Source organism: Pinus tabuliformis, chromosome 5_1 (genome assembly GCF_031772625.1).
Source record: "Pinus tabuliformis cultivar Carrire ecotype Pingquan chromosome 5_1, CPIR1, whole genome shotgun sequence".
Classification (NCBI taxonomy): Eukaryota; Viridiplantae; Streptophyta; class Pinopsida; order Pinales; family Pinaceae; genus Pinus; species Pinus tabuliformis.
Genome location: NC_142305.1, coordinates 463186212 through 463196442, shown reverse-complemented (window position 1 = coordinate 463196442; position 10231 = coordinate 463186212).

The window sequence follows — 10231 nt, the reverse complement described above, 5'->3', positions numbered from 1 at the left end:
AAGATTTCGAGCTTGGCCTTTAGCTCATTTTGCTTCGCCTCTTATTATTTTTAACCATAGGACTAGGTTTTGTGACCAATGACATAACACTTAGGTGATAATCCCTTCAGGATCCTGTCAAGGGTGTATCTCATTGTGTTATCACTCTACAGACTTGGTTCTGTGGGCTCCACAACCAGTCGTCAACAACATGAGAAGCCTCTAGTATCTAAACTTTCTAAAATTCCAATTAGAGAGGAGTTATGAAATCTCTGACCTTTGAAATATGCACTTGGCCTCTCCATAACACTTAGGATCTAATCCCTTCTCTACAACCTTGGTTCATTTGGCTCCATGCGACCAAGTGCCAATCCCTTCTCTACAACCTTAGTTCTTTTGGCTCCATGTGACCAAGTGCCAATGAACATCAGAAGTTGTTTGTATCAGAAATTTTCTCAAAAAGCAATTATAGAGGAGTTATGAAATCTCTGACCTTTGAATACCCACGTGGAAACTCCTTAGTGGTGACATGTGTCACTATGATTTTCCCCATTAGACCACTCAATCATGTTAAAATTGACTACCTCGTGTACTCCATATAGCAATGTCATGTTGATGTTATCTGCCACCATCAACGCCTGAGGGCCATTCAACTGTTGCCATGTGTCCTATCTGAGGAAAGAGAAAGGGTCCCTAGTTCATTGGTTTTGTAAACAAATTACTTTGTAAATCCATTCTCCTTGCAACCTTCAATGATTTTAAAAAATTCATTAATAAGAACTTAGTAGGTTCCAAGGTTCCAAAATTTCTAGGCTCGAAAATTCTGACCTTCTGATGTCCTAAGATTTTGACCCTTCGAGGTCTTGAGACTGGACCCTCTGGAGTTTTGAAGTTCCAAAATTTGGGGTTTTGATATTCGACCTATTTCCGATATACTAACCTTTTGATCTCTCAATATTCCAATCCTTTGAGGTACCAAAGTTCGACCCAATTCCTAGTTCTAAAATTCTAAAATTCAGCTTGCTTCCTTGTTCCAAAATTCGGCCTTCTTCTCGATTCAGAAATTTGGCCTACTTCCCTGGTTCCAAAATTCAGCCTACACCTAAGGATTTCAAAATCCTTACTTAGGCTATTAATAATTTTTTTATCTCGAGATCCATTTATGGACTTCCACATACCATTGGAAATCTATTTCTGAGCACTAGCCAATTATGCTAACTCCAAGGGCACCTGAGTTGATATTTAGAGGTAGAATCTCCTTCAAAGACTATGAATCCCAACCATCATAGCCATAATTTTATGGCTTCTCCAATAAATATGCTTCTATGGTGATTCTTTACAAAATACTGCAACAACTATAGGACCCCCCCTAAGCTTGACACATCAAGCACATCAATGCTAGCATCTGCTACCATCACAACTAGCCTAGTGGACATTAATGCTATTTTACCTAATCATCATGCTAGCACATAAATCCATGCTTGTTGGGTGAAACCCAACTTGGTTAATGTTTTGGGTCAAATGAAAAACCATGCTCAAATTCAGTTTCATTTTTACACAAGCTTGAAATGAAGAACTATGCTCGAGATTGGTTTACATGCTCCCAGCATGATGAAAGGGAGAGTCTCTTGTAACCAAATGGAAGTCGTTGCAGTGAAGTGGGATGGTTATCCAATTCCTTTTTGGCTTCATCCATATAGGGACAAAGGTGAATAGGGTGATTCCATTCACATAACCTATAGGGAAACTTAACTTTACCACTAAGTGCATGCCTCCCAAGCTTCATTACATTCACCTAAGTAGACTAGTTGTGGCTATCAGGTGGATGGAATGAAGGTTTTTTACGAGATCAAGTGAAATAATCGATATCTAATAAAATACTAAACTTGGAACTTGCAACCTTGTTTCATGTTTTTAATGAGCTTAACACAAGACAAGGAACTCTTCTCAGATTCTTTGTTTCATTTTTTAATGAGTTTGACACAAGACAAATAACTATCCTCATATTCCTTGATCATGACTCATAAGAGGTCATAACTTCCAAGAGGTTCTCATCAGATGGGAGAACAATGATTTGAAAGGGATCCGTAGCAAGGAATCCATTAGAGAGAACTGGTTCCAATGGCCCTCATACATAATGTACAACATCACTGAATTTATTGTCAGTTGATGTAGCCGTGGAATGAGTTACCACATAATTAACCCATGGCAGGAAAGATACCATTGGTACAAAAGGACCATTTAGGGAAGATGGTTGGCTGGAAGCCTTATTTAGACCAAGAAATGAATGCTGGTGAACAATGACAATTTTTCCTTCATGTGGGAAACACATCACTTGAAAGAGTGTTGAAATAATAGTTTCCATGTCATAAACATAGTCATGCCCAAGAAGTAAATTGTAATCTATATGGCCTAGGACTACCATTACATTCAGATAAACAATTTTTCCTTCCAAAGTAATAGGCAACTGAGGAAGGATCCCTAATGGTTGACTAGTTCCTATGTTTAAAGCCAGCAAATTCTGGGTAAGAAGCATAAGCGGTGGTGAAATGAGCACTTTCCAAGCAGTTGAGGAAAGGATACTCACAGATGCACCTTCATCTATAATAGTGCTAGATATAATCATATTATAAACCTATACTATGATCTGGAAAGGCACATAACAAGGAATACGAAATCTTGCCAGTCGATTCCAATCAAAGGAAGTGAGCAGACTACTTGGAGGGGGTACTATAAAAATGGGAGAATTAACCCCCTGAGTTATGAGAGCGAGAGGATTTTCCTCCTATCTTGATGGAATAGGAGGATTTCCCCCAAGATCATTGGAATGTGAAGAAATGAGAAGAACCTGAGTGGTATCATACTCACTCTCTTCGGGAAAGGTACGATTAACTAAAGGTGAAATTGTGTCAATTGTTTCCTTAAAATGTGATTGGTTAGGTATAGACTCATGGGATTCACTTTCAGAGAGAGTGGGTTTGACCGACTATTGATTTGAGTCATTCAACTCATCAACTAGTTAGGGATTAAGGGAGAGTCTGTTGTAACCAAATGGTAGTCGTTGAGGCGAAGAAGAACGGTTATCGAACACTTTTTCAGCTTCATCGAGATAGGGACAAAGCTAAATGGGGTGATTCCATTCACATAACCTATAGGGAAACTTAACTCTACGCTTCTTTACATGAACTTTACTACCACTATTTGATGGTGTGTCACCAACATGATCTCCAAAAGTTGATGACACATGATGCTGTGAACGGGAAGACCATTCTTCTAAGACTTGAGGAATACTAGAACAATTTCGATGAAGATGGTCTCCCGCACAGAGATTGCATGGATATCGAACTTTGTGAGGCTTTACGGACGATTTCTCATCACATGTTGAATTCAAAGAAATATTTGCTTGGTTTCCCCTTTGCTGAATTTGATTCTCCTTCTTCTTCCCTTTCTTCTTCTTCTTAGTCACCTGGTTACTAGTACCAATACTTTCACTAGGCAAAGAGGAAGAAGGGGAAGGAGAAACAACTTAGGAAGAAGGCAAAGGGTCAACTTTAGGATCAACTAGAGGTTGATTTTGTCCAGTTGGAGGTGTACTTGATTGTGGAGAAATCACGACATTTTAAACCAAGGAGGTTGAAAACAACCATACTAGTAAGCCAATGTTAAATCCGAGTAGGGATAATGTAGCCATATAAGGAGCACCAACATTTCCGAAAGGAGGAAAAGGATTAGGATTCCCATCAAAAGGAATTCCTTGATCGGTGGACTCCAGATTTGTCGCCATATGTTTCAACATAAGATCAACTAAGGAGTGAGCATGGAGGATGTTATCCATGGTCAATTAATTTTATTTTAATCAAAGTAACATAAAAGAACAAAAGAGGGATATTCTAGGCAAAAGGTTTATCAAGCAACTATGAACAGCAGAATACCTCCCGGCGAACTGAGAAGTACGGGTAGGAAATCTCCCCAAATGATGTGTTTGGTGTATCACAGTGTACAAGGAAGCCGACTCGATTACCTAAGGATGGATAACAACTTAGTTTTGTCCTCCCATCTATACCTGAAAGTACGTGGATGCCCAATTCGTATTAGTGCTATCTAATGCAAAACTGAACAGTGAGAGAATTCCCATATACTTTACGTACTGTAACACTTCCCTATATACTTGAAGGTATGTGGACACGATACAATATAATCACGTACATGGAATGAGATATCACACTCAGAATGTATTGCCGACAAGTTAGCGACAACTGCTAATGTTTTACAACGATGGAACACGTCTCTAGCCTAAAACTTCTAAATGTTATTAGTTAGGTGACAATGCTCCATTAGGTAAATTTAGATAAATTTTAAGTTGATATTCTTTAGAATTTTCCTTTCAAGGTTCACCACGTGATGTATGTTTGAAATTCCTAAAATGCAACTAATATGGTAAGCATTCTTCTCATTCAGTTGAAAAATGAAAACCTTAGCTAGTAGGGATAGAGCAATCAGATCTTTGAGAAATAGAAAAGAGCACATCTAATGCAATTTCCATAACTATTCCTTTCAGGCATTCATAAAAACAATATGAACGATGCAAGATTTTCTTTTCAATTCCCTTAATGTTATGATGAACAAAAAGGGAAACTAATGCTCATACACTCAAGCAACCTTTAACAAGAATGAAGACTTTATGACAGTTCTGTTTCGAAGGAAAAGAAGACTTTTACGACACTTTCTTTCGAACAAGGATTAATCGACTATAATATAACTTTGATTATGGATTGATAATGAAAAAGAAAACATTTAAGAAACATTAATCAATCAAGTCAAACTAGGGCTGGAAAGAGGAAATACAAGTTGATTTCAGAGACATACTACAATCATTGATCTTTAAGCAAGCATAAACAGAAGGAAATTTGGACAAAAAACCCAATCCAAAGGTGAAAATTTTCCCTAAGATGGATCAACATAGGTCAAATAGGGCTTAACTATGTTGTAGAGCACTATATCTCACTCAAGGGTGCTTTGCAAAGAACTGTCCCCTGACCAAGCCTGTGTTGATTCTTGAGAGGCCACTCAAAAGTCATCTAACCTCAATTTTTGATCAAATAACACTTCAACAGGGCTGAAATACAATCAATGAAAGGAAGTAAGGTCTGCTAGAGTTTCTGACGAGCCCTAAAAAAATGAGCTGAATGATGGGGTTGATATGCCCAAATGGATCTACAACAAACTTGGCAGATCCATTTGGGCACATCAATCCCATCATCCAGATCAGTGTTTTAGGGCTAACCAAACCCTAATTTCAGTTGCTACATGCCCTAAACAAGTCACCCCTTTGAATGCCTCCTTCTCGAATAGTTTCATGACTTGAAGACATCTAGAAATGGCCTCTACAGGGACCAGTGCAGGTAGGCCCATGTAAGGGTGTGCCACAGAGCAGTTAAGTCCATGCCAGGGTGCTCTGCAGAGAACTTAGGCTTCCTTTCACCTGTGTTGGGTGACTTTAAGCGAAATTCACATAGGGTTTGGGTAATATTCTTATCTTTTGGATTCATATAGAAGGATCCCTCAGTTATCAACTCCTATGAGCTCAAAAATGGATGAGGAATGAGTTAAGATGCATCCTATCCTCTCATCCCTTCCTCCATGGAACTAATTCTAAGTATGGAAGGCCATTGAATACCACCATTTATGACAAAACCTCCTTCATCTCCCTATAAATTGACCACTCATCTAAGTGAGCATGGGCTGGATTATGTTGAATTGTAAGGAGATAATGTTGCTATGAGAATAGGCTTTGAAGCAAGTATTGTAAGGCTACAAGTTTGTCATGCATATGATGTGATGTGGATGGAACCAAAGTTGGAGGAGTGACTTTGAATTAGGCTTCATGGTTGTAATCATTCCTTCTATTCAATAAAGTATTTGCACCTTTTTCCATATGCTTATCTTGTTATATGATGCTTATATGTGTGAAAGTATCCGATTCCATTTACTTGTATTCAATAGATCTTTTGCTTTGATCGGTTCTTTGTCTTCTGTTGATGTTTACAGGTACTTATCAAGTGTGTTAAGTATGGGAAGGAGCGAAGGGATTGATACAAAGGAGATGAGAGGAAAGAGGAACTACAAGTAGGTATTCTCATCTTCTCATATTATCTATTTCTTATAGGAAAATACTAAAATACTTTAAACTGTTGTTCTATATATGACTACTTATCTAGGGAATTAGTATTTATCTGTAGATACCAAATTCTCCAAAACAAATTGGTGACTCCACTGGGGACGATAATTGTTCCAAGTAGCTTATCCACATCCTACGACACTCTAGCAGACCTTACTTCCTTTCATTGATTGTATTTCAGCCTTTTTGAAGTGTTATTTGGTCAAAAATTGAGGTTAGATGACTTTTGAGTGGCATCTCATGAATCACCGCAGCCTTGGTCAGGGGACAGTGCTCTGCAGAGCACCTTTGAGTGAGAGACAGTGCTCTACAGTGCAGGTAGGAACTCTTTGACCTGCGTTGATCCACCTTAGGTAAAATTTTCACCTTTGGATTGGTTCTTTTCTCCAAATTTCCTTTTGTTTATGCTTGCTGAATGATCAATGATTGTAGTATGTCTCTGAAATCAGCTTGTATTTCCTCTTTCCAGCCCCACTTTGACTTGATTGATTAATGTTTCTTAAATGTTTTCTTTATCATTATCAATCCATAGTCAAATTTAGATTATAGTCGATTAATCCTTGTTTGAAAGAAAGTGTCATAAAAGTCTTCTTTTCCTTCGAAATAGAACTGTCATAAAGTCTTTGTTCTTGTTAAAGGTTGATTGATTATATGTGCATTAGTTTCCTTTTTTTTTCATCATAACATTAAGGTAATCGAAAAGAAAAACTTGCATCGTTCATATTGTAGCTTTTGAATGCTTGAAAGGAAAAGCTAGGGAAATTGCATTAGATGTGCTCTTTGCTCTTTGTCAAAGATCTAATTTCTCTATCCCTACTAGCTAAGGTTTTAATTGTTCAATTGAATGAGAAGAATGCTTATCATATTAGTTGCATTTTAGGAATTACAAATGTACATCACATGGTGAACCTTGAAAGGAAAATTCTAAATAAGATAAACTTAAAATTTATCTAAATTTACCTAATGGAGCATTGTCACCTAACGAATAACATTTAGAGGTTCTAGGCTAGAGACGTGTTCCAACATTGTAAAACATAGAATCTATCGCTAACTTGTCTGCAATACATCCCGAGTGTGATATCTCATTCCACGTACGTGATTATATCGTAGCTCATCCACGTACCTTCAGGTATATAGGGAGGTGTTACAGTACATAAAGTATATGGGAATGCTCTCACTATGCGGTTTTGCATTAGACAGTGCTATTATGGATTGGGCCTCCATGTACTTTGGGTATATATGGGACGAAAACACTAGGTTTTTAACCATCCTTAGGTAACCGAGTCAATTGCCTTGTACACTGTGATACACCTAACATAACATTCAGAGAGATTGCCTACCCATACTTCTCAGTTCGTCGAGAGGTATTCTGTAGTTCACAGTTGCTTGGTAAACCTTTTGCCTAGATTATCCCTCTTTTGTTTTGTTATGTTACTTTGATTAAAATGAAATTAATTGACCGCGGATAACATCCTCCACGCTCACTCCTTAGTTGATCTTAGGTTGAAACATATGGTGACAAATTTGGAGTCCACCGATCAAGGAAGTCCTTTTGATGGGAATCCTAGTCTTTTTCCTCCTTTCAGAAATATTGGTGCTCCTTACATGGCTACATTATCCATACTGGGATTTGCCATTGGCTTACCAGTATGGTTTTTTTTCAACCTCCTTGTTTCAAAATATCATGATTTCTCCGCGATCGAGTACACCTCAAACTAGACAAAATCAACCTCCAGTTGATCCTAAAGTTAACCCTTTGCCTTCTTCCTCGATTGTTTCTTCTTCCCCTTCTTCCTCCTTTCCTGGTGAAAGTATTGGTACTAGTAACCAAGTGGCTAAGAAGAAGAAGAAAGGGAATCAGAAGAAGGAGAAGCAAATTTAGTAGAGTGGAAACCAAGCAATCATTTCTTTGAATGCAACATCTGATAAGAAATTGTCTGTAAAGCCCCACAAAGTTCGATATCCATGCAAACTTTGTGCAAGATACAATCTTCTTCGAAATTTTTATGGTATTCCTCCGGTCTTAAAAGAATTATCTTCTCGTTCACATCATCTTGTGTCATCAACTTCTGGAGATCATGCTAGTGACGCACCATAAACTAGTGGTAGTAAAGTTCATGGAAATAAGGGTGTAGTTAAATACTCTTGTAGGTTATGTGAAGGGAATCACCCCATTCACCTTTGTCCCTATCTAGATGAAGCCAAAAAAGTGTTGGATAACTGTTATGCTTCACTGTAGCGATTACCATCTAGTTACAGGAGACTCTCCCCTAATCCTTCACTAGTTGATGAATTGACTGACTCAAATCAACCGTTGGTTAAACCCACTCCCTCTGAAAGTGAATCTCATGAGTCTATAATTGACCAATCACAGGTCAAGGAAGCAGTTGACCTGATTTCACCTTGATTTAGTTTTACCTTTCCCAAAGAGAGTGGGTATGATACCACTCAAGTTCTTTTCATTTCTTTAGATTCCAATGAGCTTGAGGGAAATCCTCCTATTCCATCAAGATAGGAGGAAAATCCTCCTGATCTTGTAACTCAAGGGGTTAATTATTCCATTTTTATGCCACCCCCTCCAAGTAGTCTGGTCACTTCCTTTTATTGGAATCAACTAGCAGGATTCCATCTTCCTTCTTATGTGCCTTTCCAGATCATAGTACAAGTTTGTAATATGATTGTATATGGCACTCTTATAGATGGAGGTGCATCTGTGAGTATCCTTTCCTCAACTTCTTGGCAAGCGCTTGATTCGTTGCCGCTTGTGCCTGTTAACCAGAATCTGTTGGCTTTTAACAAAGGAACCAGTCAACCATTAAGGCTCCTTCCTCAGTTGCATATTACTTTGGGGGGAAAAATCGTTTATCTGAATGTGATGGTAGTCTCAGGCCCTTTAGATTACAATTTACTTCTTGGGCGTGACTATGTTTATGACATGGGAGCTATTGTTTTAACACTCTTTCGAGTGATGTCTTTCCCGCATGAAGGCAAAATTGTCACTGTTGACCAGCTTTCATTTCCTGGTCCAAATATGGCTTCTAGTCAACCATCTTCCCTAAATGGTCCTTTTGTACCAATGGTATCTTTCCCACCATGGGTTAATTATGTGGCAACTCGTTCCATGGCTACATCAACTGATGATAAATTCAGTGATGTTATACATTATGTACTGGGGGCATTAGAACCAGATCTCTCTAATGGATTCCTTGCTATGGATCCCTTCAAAAGCATTGTTCTCCCATCTGATGAGAACCTCTTGGAAGGCATGACCTCTTATGAGTCGTGATCGATGAATATGAGGATTGTTCCTTGTCTTGTGTCAACCTCATCATAAAATGAAACCAAGAATATCAAGATAGTTCCTTGTCTTGTGTCAACCTCGTTAAAAAATGAAACCAAGAATATGAGGATAGTTCCTTGTCTTGTGTCAAGCTCGTTAAAAAATGAAACAAGGAATCTGAGTAGAGTTCCTTGTCTTGTGTCAAGCTCATTAAAAAATTAAACAAGGTCCCAAGTTCCAACTCGAGTCTTTGATTAGATCTCGAGTCTTTCACTTGATCTCATAAAAGAACCTTCATTCCATCCACCTGATAGCCATAAGTAGTCTACTTAGGTGAATTTAATGAAGTTTGGGGGGCATGCACCTAGTGTTAAAGTTAATTTTTCTTGTAGATTATGTGAACAGAATCACCCCATTCACCTTTGTCCCTATCTGGACGAAGCCAAAAAGGTATTGGGTAACCGTCCTACTTCACCACAACGACTTTCTTCTGGTTACCGGAGACTCTCCCTTTCATCATGTTGGGCTCATGTAAACCAATCTCAGGCATAGTTCTACGTTTCAAGCTTGTGTAAAAAAGAAACTGAATTTAAGCATAGTTTTTTGTTTCAAGCTTGTGTAAAAATGAAACTGAATCCAAGCATTATTTGTCATTTCAAGCTTGTGTAAACATGAAGCTGAATCCAAGAATAGTTCCCTATGGTTCAAGCTTGTGTAAATGAACCCATATTCATTTTAACCCTCGTGATTTCCATTCTATCAGCCTTTTCCGTCATATGAGCCTCGGTTGTTTT